Source organism: Sesamum indicum, unplaced genomic scaffold (assembly GCF_000512975.1).
Source record: "Sesamum indicum cultivar Zhongzhi No. 13 unplaced genomic scaffold, S_indicum_v1.0 scaffold00106, whole genome shotgun sequence".
NCBI classification, from domain to species: Eukaryota; Viridiplantae; Streptophyta; class Magnoliopsida; order Lamiales; family Pedaliaceae; genus Sesamum; species Sesamum indicum.
In genome coordinates this window covers 309,071-321,178 of record NW_011628043.1, presented here as the reverse complement: position 1 = coordinate 321,178, position 12,108 = coordinate 309,071, and the positions used below count along the sequence as shown (strand labels likewise).

The 12,108-nt window shown below is 31.0% G+C and overlaps 1 pseudogene; it reads right to left on the bottom strand.

Annotated features, from left to right (window-relative positions):
* Positions 1–837: 837 nt before the first annotated feature.
* LOC105178815 overlaps positions 838–12,108 on the bottom strand; it is a 13,019-nt pseudogene continuing 1,748 nt past the window's right edge.

Here is a 12,108-nt window from a genome sequence, read left to right as displayed (position 1 = left end):
TTCACGATCTGGCTATATAAGGACCTCACTGGCGGCCACACTCCTAATTTTATATCCTCAAAGGCTTGTTATGTGAGGTGCGATACTGAAAAGAAGAGGTCATTGCAGATCTTAGTTAGAACTATTTTTATAGAAAACACAAACATATCACTAGAACTGCTGATATAAAACAAATATATGTCATGAATTTGTAAACTCAGTACGTTGCATGCCTTATTTTTGTTTTTAGAGCAACTAAGGTACGTCTTGTGTTTTATAGCATGCCATATTAAGTTTTCTTTTTCCAGGTAAGGGTAAGGGCTCATAATATAGCAATCAACTTATTTGTTCATAATATTTGGTTTCAATTTTGCTTCATCTTCGAGATGGGCCAAAAGATGGACAATGTTTATTTTGATTTGTTTCGGAAGTTTAGGTGGTGTTTTGAGATGTTTTAAAATAGTGCCTCATTTGTTTTTTGTCAAAATAAGTCTACACTAACTATAGGCCCTACAACTAAAAAAATTATATACATACTCATACATATATATAAATATATATAAAAGAGACATGATTTGACAATGAATAGTAGTTTTTGTCTCATACTAAACAACACCAAACATACCATACTTATTTTATATTATCTCCAAAAATAAATCCAAACATACACACTATCTCTATCTCCACAAGACACATCAAAATAAGTTAAAAATGAAACCAAACATAATGTTAGGTTTTCTGCAAAACTTTCAGTAAGATTATCAACATCAAGTGAAAAAATCAAATTTATTAAAAAAAATGAAAATAAAACAACGTATAGATTACCTGATTTGCTGCAGGAGCCTTCTAGGGGTATTTTTAACGTGTTAAAGTCCAAGAAATTGCTCCTATGAAACACAAATACTGCTTCTCTGTAGAGTCAAAACATATTATGAAATTTAAGCACATACGCATATACATATTGTCACAGAGTGTGTCTGTGTGAGAGAGTGAGTGAGACCTGGAAATGGTCGAACAAAGTACCTGAGTCCTCCAAGTATTCTGCTTGACTATGCGACACAAAAGCAAATCTCCACTGCATAAAATCGAGAAGATTCAAGCAGAAAGTAGAAGTTGTTGCAAGCCTAACCACATAAGCATCATAACATCATTTTAACTTAAAGTGATTGTAACAATTAGGCTCGGGCTGGAATACCTTCAAAAATTCCTCATCTCGTACTTGAAACTTGTTCTGCACACGAACCTTGATACGTGACAAAGTTTCACCAATAAAAATGGCTCGCCAAGATTATTAATTCGCTGCCAGAAGCAAAATGAATATATAAGAATTAAAAGTAAGAAAATGAAAGAGATAATGAAGTTGCAGTTGAATTAGAGAAGTAGAACGAGTACAAATATCTGAGGAAAACTATGAAGTAACGAACTGAAAATACTACCGTTTGCTTTTGAGCATCCTCATGCATGAAGCGACACACATGAATCAAATATTTACTTGGGCAAAGAAATTTCTCTTCCCCTGGAATCTGCAATGAGAAATTATAAAAGTGGAGAAATTGTTGATATTAAAGATGAACATATGCGGAAGCCAATTTTAAAGGAAAAAAATTCATAGCCTATCAAAGACACAGTACTAACATTGAAAGCAAATAGCAAGATATTTTTTGTTATGTCTATCACCTGAAAAATGCAAGCATTTATATACATAGACAGACATATGTATAGAGATAGAAACAGAACTCCTCTGCTCGTATAGTCCAATAATTGTCATTTGTTGCTGCGATCTTATCACTATTAGGATATATCTGTGGGAACTTCGAGTCTCAGCAACTGAAAAAAATAAGCATAGAAGGCTAGACATAAGGAATTTCTGACATCCATTTGGAAACACAATATATAATTTACTATGTGAAGACCACATGGGCAAAATACAAAAACCTAGCAAGTACTGAGACTCAACTTCCAAGTCAGAGTGCATATCTCCGACACATGCAATTTGTGTGTACTCAACCCATACAAGATTTTCCAGCGTAAAATAAATTGAATTTAACTATATAAGTTGGATTATTATGTAAAAGTGTACAAAAATATTGTTTTGATATTAATAGTACGAAACTAATGAATGCAAGAAAAAGAAGATGCAATAATTCAGGACCTTATAGATCTTGTGCGATAATGCTTCCAGCAACCTGAGCTCTGAATTTGGACGAGAAACTTTCACCTGTTTAACGTAAACATTGCAATAGTTAAAAATCATATAACGCTATGTTATGTGAAAAATCTTAGAATTCTAGGAACATACGCACGCACACTCCCGGTAATAACTTGTCTGCTATATTACCTTCTCCTCGAGATGCTCAAGCACATCACCAGCAGTGCTTTCTTTTGGCAGCCTAATACTGTGAGTTTCCAACTATATATCGTAAACAAATAAGATTTTTAATGTTTGCTAAATATATAATAAATTTGCAAGTCTTGCATATGTATGCACTTTGTTACTTTCACACCCTCATCAAATGAAACCCGACTCAGAGTTATATTAATGCATACTTGGTCGTAATGCAGCAACATCTCTAACAAGTTTTGTACTCCTCGAAATTTTATAGGACGAGCTTTTGGTCGCTGAGAGTAGATATTGTGTGATGTAAGTCGTAGTTTGGACGGATCATCGACTCCGAATTGGTTCGCTACTCTCTTAACAACTTCATCATATGAATCAAGTTTTGACCTTCACAATTAGTGAAATTTGAATAGCAGCGTTAAGTGGATCAATATTACCAATCATCACATAGGAAATTACACTCTAGAATTAAAAGTCTGTTTTGTATTGAACTTACAGTTGTAAATAGAATTCTACCTTTTCAGGCCTTTCCAAGGAGCAAAAGTGGATAAGCTGCAGAACAACAAACCAAAAAAATTAGGATATATTAGATGAAAGTTAGAAGCATCACATCATTGCTTTAACAAGAAGGTAGTTGCGGGGAAAAAGAATACTTTTAGACTTAGAACCATTATTTTGGGGTCACTGAAAAGAAATAGATGTTATAAATGGGGTACATTGAATAACTAATAGTGTCCAGGTATGCACACGCACATGCACACTAATATAATGGGAATCAAGACCAGGTGCAAGAGAAAAAGCAAAAATTTTAAAGAACCGTGGAAGATAGTATGATGAGATCACTCGATAATATTATACTCTGATATGATTCATTGTTTCTCGGAGGTGACAATGTACAAATTTTATATTTTGTATATTCTTTAAGCAAATAATAGCATCAAATACCAAAATACATTAATAGATAAAACCTTTTGTAGTCAAACAAATAATACGGACTTGGAAAGTAATTAATTATGCTTTGTTCAGGTAATTAACGTATACAATTGTCAATATGAGGCACAACATCAACTATGCGATAAAAGGGACCATTTCAAGGAGGAGAAATGCAGAGAGGGAAAATAAAAGAGAAGTCAAAGAGCAATAAATCACACAAACATAGGCATCACACTAAGATAACGAGAAACAAGGAGCAAGAGAGGGAGAAATAGAAAGAGTTAGGAATGTCAAAGAATCCTGGAAGATATTATGATGAGATCTGTTGCAAATTTCTCCACAAAGTGATGAACCCAAATGAAACAACAACTGCAGAGATAATGATAGATTTGAAAACCCTTATACATTAATTTCAGATCAATGAATAAAGATAGAATAACAAAAAAATAGCAATACGGAAAGCAGTAATGTAACCAGCACAGGAGCCAGATCTGGCAATCGAATGCCCAAGCGCCACCACCAGCCGGCAACCCTCATGGTTGCGGCAAAACCACAAAGCCACCAAGACACAAAGATCCATAAAGATACCACTAAGGCTTTATTTAGAATCACTCAAAATTCCACTAAGAAGTTTCTTTCACACTCAGCAAATATTCTCACAAAGTATTTCATATATATATATATTTATATAGATAGAACACAAAGCATAGAGATAGAAAGAGGTGAGATGATGAGAGAGTTCGAAGAGCATTGGAAACTTGAGAAGAACAAAACCAGAGATAGAAAGGAGGGACTGGAAGAGGCATCGACTGAATAGTGGAAGAATAGGGTTAAGTAGAAGAAGGGTAGGGTTTGTGGATCGGGTAGGGTAATGGCCGGGCAGCAAGTGGGCTACCATCCAAGTGGGGGAGGGGGTGGGGGGTGAGGTGGGCCATGGGCCAAAAAATCCAACAACATCATATGGAACAAATAATATGGGCTAGGAAAGTAATTTAACTACACTGTCTTTAGTTATCTTATACAATAGTCAATATGTAGCACATAATTGAGTATGTGATAAAAGGGACTATCTCAAGGAGGAGAAACATGTAGAGAAAAATAAAAGATAAGTTCGAGAACAAGCAAGAACGCAAATGTCTAATATTGCAGTGCAATAAATGGGTTGTTCATCTTAAGAGATTTGCAGCATAGGGTGTTTGCAATAGCAAGCTCCAATGTGGCAAATACGAGTCTCATCTACGTTAACCCTCTTATTGCTATTTTTAAGTATAAAATTCAAGTAAAAACATAACGATTCATTTTCTAGGCATGAGATATTGGATAAGCGTAAACTCGAGAGAGCTAGAGATATGGTTTTCATTCAAATGCAAAGCTACTATATGAAGTCTAAAATTATAAATAACTATTGATTTTACAATACAAAGGGAACCTATAGAAGAGAATTTGAGTGAGAAGGAAGTATTTGAAAGAATAACAAGGACAACATCTAGTAGAGATATACTCTCATTAAAAATAACTAAAAGTTGAAGGTTAGAAGGAAGTAAGCACGTGCATGCTCATCTGCACCGAGGTCCAGGTGGAGGAACGTATAAAGTGAGTTTTCACATAAATGCGCTTCCGCATCTACATCGGGGAGAGAGAAAGACAGAAGTGAGCTTGACGTATTTACATTAAAGAAAAGCTCAAATATGAAGAACTGCTAGTTGTGAAAACGGCAATATCGAAATGAATTATATGCCCAAAAAGTCCAAGTTAGACCAATATGGATTATGTTTGATACTTTAGGAAAAGATATTCCCACAATCCAACAACACTATCAACATAAGAATGAAATATGACATGTGAAGCATATATCTTGTAACTCCAATATAGTGATTCTACCTAAGATGCAAATACATACAAATAAATATTACTAATTAATATGAACACAATATTTATGAAAATGTACTTGAAGGATATGCTGGTATTCAAGGAAAAATGGAATATCCGGGCAACGAAATAGCTTCCTTGTTTGAGCAGGCAATGGCTTTTGATACTAGACAATGTCCTCATCCTCTAGCTGCAATAAAAGAAACCGGAAAGTTATCAAAATACAATCTTTGTCCTGACAAGATACTTGTGATTTTCATATACCTGGTTAAATGTAAATGTAAGTCCCATGTCAATGTACGCACACAAGACTGTGGGCTCAAACTTTATCTCCTGAGAAGCAAAAAACACAAGATATCATCGCCATTTAAAAAATATTTGGGGCATTTTGTAAAAGATATCTTCAACATTTAAACTGTATATGTGCATTTTATGAAAGATATCTTCACCATTTAAAATGAATATGTGAATTATATTCCATATGCATAGCAATTTTTAAGTCCTTGTAAAGAAATTGCATCTAACATGAGTTATGTTCATCTCCATGACATTTGACAGATGTAATAATAGCTCCATTTAATGAAAACAGTTGCATGTGGGTTTCATTTTAAGTTGCCACTAACAACAATCTGTTAGGATTGTTACTAGGATGTAGAAATAAGCAAATACTATCTCTTCCATTCATATATTGGAACAAACCTCAAAGAGTTCTATCTCATCATCAGGAGCATAGCTTGCAAGTTGATTTAACTTCTCTAGAATATCTGATGGCTTGTCATAGCTCTTCACAAAAAAGTCTTCCAGCATTCCTGGTATGAAATGAGAATAGATTAAAGGCCAATACCATTCTTTTATCTTTACTCTTCAGGAAATTACTCGTGTATGTCCTTTCCATAGATATTTACTCCACATAGAACCTCATGGGAAATAAGAGAACAAGAAAAATACCTTAACTCCCCTTTCTCACTCTCATAAAGCTTAAAGAGCAGTGAAATGTCATCACTTTCTTTATCAGGGAGAGGGCCAATGCACAAATCCTTAATCATAGTACAGAAATTTAATAAGACCAATTATGTAAAGAAAGGCCTTCAAAGCTCATTTACTGCATACATTTGGAATTCCCTGTGCGTGCTCTACCTCTAAAAACGACTGGAACTCATCATTGGAATTCTTACTTGATAACCTCTTTAAATGGCATTTACAATCATATAACAATCTGAAATGAGGGCAACATTCAAAATGTTAAGTGTGTTCAATTTAATACCCATGTAAGTAACTCCAAAGTGGAAACGATGCCGATCAAGATAAAAAACAGAGCCAATCAACAAACTCTAATCACGCCTTCCACATATATTTCTATCTGCAAGTTTTCTCTTTTATTTAATACTTATATATTTTTAATTTTACAGATATTTTATATAAATGGAATGATAATACAATCCTTCATTGAAATTTGATGTAATTATATATAAATTGTCTATAGTTTGAAAAATTACATTTAGTAACAATATCTTTTATTTTCATCCAATAACTTAATCCCTCTACTAGTCAAAATTCATAGAATTTTCTTATATATTAGTAAAAGATATTGGAATTGAAATATTTACCCGCGAATGACTTACTACTTATTGCAGGTCAAACAAACTTTTCCTCGCAAAACAACCTTATAAGGGTGAAGATATATCTCCTCGTATTAGCTTGCGTGAAGGAGCAGTTTAAATAGAAAAAATTATTTGACTTACAATAAATCAGTAATAAGTCAATCAAAGGTAAATATGGAGTTTCATTCAATCTTTTTTTTGCTAATATCATCACATTTGGTGAATTTTGACTAACGGGGAGAACTATTTGTTATATGAAAATAAAATCAGAAGTACTAGATGTAATTTTTCAAATCTATGTATAATTATACCAAATTTAAAGAAAAGGCGGTCTAATTATCCCTAAATAAATACATATTTAATACTATAATGTAAAATATATTAGAATTGTGTTCAATGAATATCTTATTTTTTGAATTCTATAAAATAATATGATAATTTAACTTATGTATTTACTAAAGTAATGATTAATAAATGATTTAGTATTTTTTATGTTGTTGTATACATTGAAGATTTAGTATTTTTTATGTTGTTGTATACATTGAAATATAATACTACTTGTTCTTCTATTTTATTTTACATAATTAACAAAATAATAATTTAAATTGCTAGAGCAGTATCTTAATTATTTCATAATCAGTTTGGTTTTATTTTTAGAAGATTTTCTTTTCAATTACATATATATATTATTAAAAAAGTTTGTTATATAATTAATTCAGAACAAAAAACGTTTATAAGATAATCTTCTTTATAGTGATGAAAAATTCCAAGAAATACTGAATATTTTTATATGTTTTATACTTTATTAATGAAATATGTAAATTAGCAAGTTATGTTTAAATATTTACATAATTTAATTTGTATCTTTACACATCTTTGCTAACTAAACTAATCTATTTTGTAGAATTAGCATAAGTAAGAAGTTTTTAAAATTTTATATTTTGTAATAATCGATTAGTAAAAATATTTAAATATTATTATACATTCAATTTCATATTAATTGTCATTATACTTTCATAATTAATTAACTAGTTTTGATTAAAAAAATGTATATATATAAAAATACTTTTATGATTAAACATAAGGTAAATCTTTCTTTTTTTTTTGTGTGTAATATGTTTAATAAATATCCTTAAATACATTAATGTTTTAATGTTATCTTCCCAATCAAAATTTTAAATTTTCTTAATGAATAACCTTGAGTTCGAACTTAATTTTTCCTTTTCAAGTTATGTCGAGCCCGAATTTAAGCTTGAATCTTAAAATTTTTCCTAACTCATACCCTTACAATTACCCAAACAAAAATAGAAAACAAGAAGTCAATGCTATATATTATCCAACACAACTCGAAATACATTTTCTATTATAATTCTTGTTGCATCTTCTATTTTGTTTCACACATACAGATCACGTGTATAAAGATTATGTTATAATTTTATCTAAGGGAAACATTTTATACACATCAAAATATATATGTGAAACTAAATAAAAGATGCAACAGGAGTAGAAAATCCAATGTGGACACAACTAGGAAAAACCGCATAATGATGTGGCGAAAGTGATAAAAAAAATAATAAAGAAGCTTAAGATGTTTACGGTGTAGGACTCCTCTAGGAGTGTCAATGGCCGATTACAATGATGAGTTTTATTTCGGCGCTTTCCCCATAGCCAAAAACGTTGGAAGTACACTGGTGCAAGAAATTCTCTAGCAATCTTTTCCTGTCAATCATCTTCAATTTTAGCTAATACGAACATAGTACAAGTATCGAAAATAATATTTTTCTTCCCATAAAATAAAAGCCGTCTACTTTTGATTGCCAACTTTCAAAACTTGGCACTTTTTGTCTCATGACACCTTTCCATTAGATATTAACAAAAAAAACTACGTGATAGTTTATTGCATGGAAACAAAAGTGCTGTATTTTTAAGTTCCGACTAAAGTAAGAGTCATGTAACCAAGGGACCAAAAGTGTAAAGGCCCAATGACCAAGTATTTTCGTTAAAATATTTAACAGAAAGGTGTAATGAGACCAAAAGTATTACTTTTCATAAGTTACAGGGACAAAGGTGAGAATTCCATAACCAACGGGACAAAAAATAGAAAGACCCTAAATTACGATACGAAAAATATTATTCCAACATAGTACAAGTGACAAAAGAGTCAAAAGAACTACAACTTTAATCACATCTTGGACATTTAAGGAATAGTAGAATGCTAAATGGTTAAAATTACTAACATATTGGATGAAACATGCTATTTTCCCGACACAATATAAGTAACAGAAGAATAACAACAACAACAACTAAAACGTTAAATGGTTAAAATTACTAAAAAAGAACATGCTTCACAAGAAGAACAAAAGTGTACTCCTGTAAGAGTAAATGATATTAGACACAGGCTTATCATGTGCAGAAAAAAAATACAATTACATACCTAAACAAGCAGATTTGACAATAAGAAAAGTTCCAATTGATAGCTAGTGAACTAATAAGGTTGATTTTTATTATTGGTTCTTCTCTGAGATAGGGGGAGATTAAATTTCCTAGTGCAGTTGTTAGTTACAAATTCTATTACATTCAAGTATACACGACATGTGTATAAAATCCTTCCTTAGATGAAATTAATCACGTAATCTTTTAATTAAGGTGTGTTTGTATGCTACGGAATAAAAACTACAAAATGAATTGCAATAGAAAGTTCAATCTGTATAAAAGGACACTACAACTGTTAAGATTATGAGAATCTAACTTCAATCAATTGGAAATACTTATATAGCATAAAAGTGTAAAATGGCATAAGCTTCTGAACACAAAAACTTCTAACTTTGGCATGATCCACTAAATCAAAACATATATCCTTTCCAATCTGCCTTGCAAAATCTTCATCAGTCACAACCTAAAGACATCACCATCGTTCTCTGATTAAAAATCTGCTTAAAATGGAGACAATGAAATAGTAAAACTGTTACTATGTAGAAGAATTGTCAGTATAATTTACCTTTACAATCATGTACATATCAACTTCTGCTTTTTTTTTTCTTCTTTAGTTCTTTCTCTTTTTTCTCCCTCTTCAACCTTTCCTACACGAACAAAAAATTTTACTAATGTGAAATATATAGAAAAAGAATAACAAGATGTTTCGCTAAGCTTATAAGCACATGATCGAATCATTTTATAAGATGTTTAGAACCCTATAAGCTCTTGAGAACCATTTAGTAATTTTTTTTTAAGAGCTCATGAGATCCTAAGTAAGATATTTTGGATCTTATAAGCTCTTTAAGAAAAGGTTAACTTCACCTATCTTGTTTTTAAAATATCTTATAAGTTCTTCAAATATCGTCCAAAAAACAATAACACACTCACAATTTTGTTAGTATTTCAGTTTTAACCTTCCTATAATTTATATCCCCCCAAAACAAAATTATCTATTTGTATAATTTTAAATTCTAAGAGTTTGATGAATTTTTTTTGTTATTATTACAATATAAAAAGCTTAGGGTAAATTATATTTTGCTATCCGAACTACGCCCATTTTTACACTTCGCTATTGAAATTTTCTTTTTGTGTCACCTTACCATATCAACTTTGCGAAATTAGTACTGTGCCATATATGGTCGTCTTTTTATTGATTTTAGGCCTGGAGAACATTGCATGTTGCGCATATGTGTGATGTTTTTTCGATAAAAAACTTGGTTGAGAAATAGTTATAAATGACAAAGTGTAAAATTTTGTAAAATTAAGATAGTAAGTTGACACAAAAAAAGTTTAGATGCCAATATGTAAAAACGGTCATAGTACGGATGACAAAATATAATTAATCCAAAAGCTTATTACATCTAACACCCTAATGTCATACAAGCTCAAGCATCATATTTATCCAAATAATTTAAGAACTTATTTTTAAAGTAAGAATAAATATCTATAAAATCATAAAATATCTTATAAGATCTAGAAGCATAAGATGTTTCAATTAAAATTAGCCAAACACCCTTTAAGTTTCTGTTATAAAAGCAAAAATGACCTAGGCTGATTTTTTATCAAACCTTAAGATGCTGACAAATATCTCTGTCATCAATGTCGCACAGTATTTTATCCTTGTCACTTTCACGTATGTACACCAGCATATAGGCATTAGACTGCCTCATAAACTTGAGGGGGGCATTATATGGATTTGTCGTCATTACATGCTGTGAAGACATAAATGAAAAGGTAAGAAAGTATCAACAAGTTTTAACAAAAGCTGGAAAAATGAAAGGAGAACTTACTTCTTCTTCACCTCCATAAAGCTCGTCTAAAGCCTTTATTATGTCTTCTTTTGTCACTCGTTCATCATGGAATTTATACCTGAAACTATTGTTTTCAAAATCATCATATTGCATTCCATAACTCCAAAGTTTGCAATTTACATGACAAGCCTTAATTCTATTAAATTTATTTCATAAAAAAATTAATAGTGTACCAAAATATCACATAGTGTGTCAAATGAAGCTAGTTAAGTTTAAGCTTATAAGTCAATACAAAGCTAAAGAACATTAATAAATATAGATATGCAATTTTTTATGGATTAAATTCCATAACTAACTCAATACCACTGGTTGGATAGAGTTGGCCTTATGAATGCATAATAGTGTCTGCCGTGCACACCACCACTATGGACCAAAACACTGCAAAGAAAGAAAATAGTCAGAATGCAAATGTAAAGTAAAGTTCTGGGACAAAATGCATGAACTCCCCCTATGTTTTAAAAAGTATGCAAAAAACAACCCCATTATTTTCAGAAGAGGCTAAAAACCCATTCCTGTTTTGTTTTAGTCAGTAAAAAACCCCCATTCTGTTAGCAACTAAGGGGAAGTGGAGGAAACGCGCATCTGCTGCGTTTGGTAGTTATTTTCTGCGGTTTAGGTCATATTTAACGATAGTTTAGACTAAAATAGCCCTATATGGGTCTATATAATATACAAAGGGCTTTTTGGCTTATTTTGTGTCTTTCTTTTTAGCATTTCAAACCCTAAAAATAAGTATTAAATTGCTATATTTAAATTAAAATGTTAAATTATATTTAATTTATTTAATATTAAACTATTTTATATTTAAATTCAAATAATTTTTTAATTGTTACTTATTAAATCTAAAATTACTTTTAATTAATTAAAATATATAACAATAATTATTATTATAATTATTATTAATTAGCCAAAAATATTTAATTATTATAATTATTTAAAATATTCGTAATTAACTAAATATATTTTTATTAATATAATTAAAATTAATTAAAAATTTGAAAAAAAAAAGAAAATCTGCTATTTCGCCCCTTTTTCGCCGGAACCTTGTTTCTAAGGTTTCAGCGTTGTCCGGATGAATTTACGACGGCCAATGGTACCATTA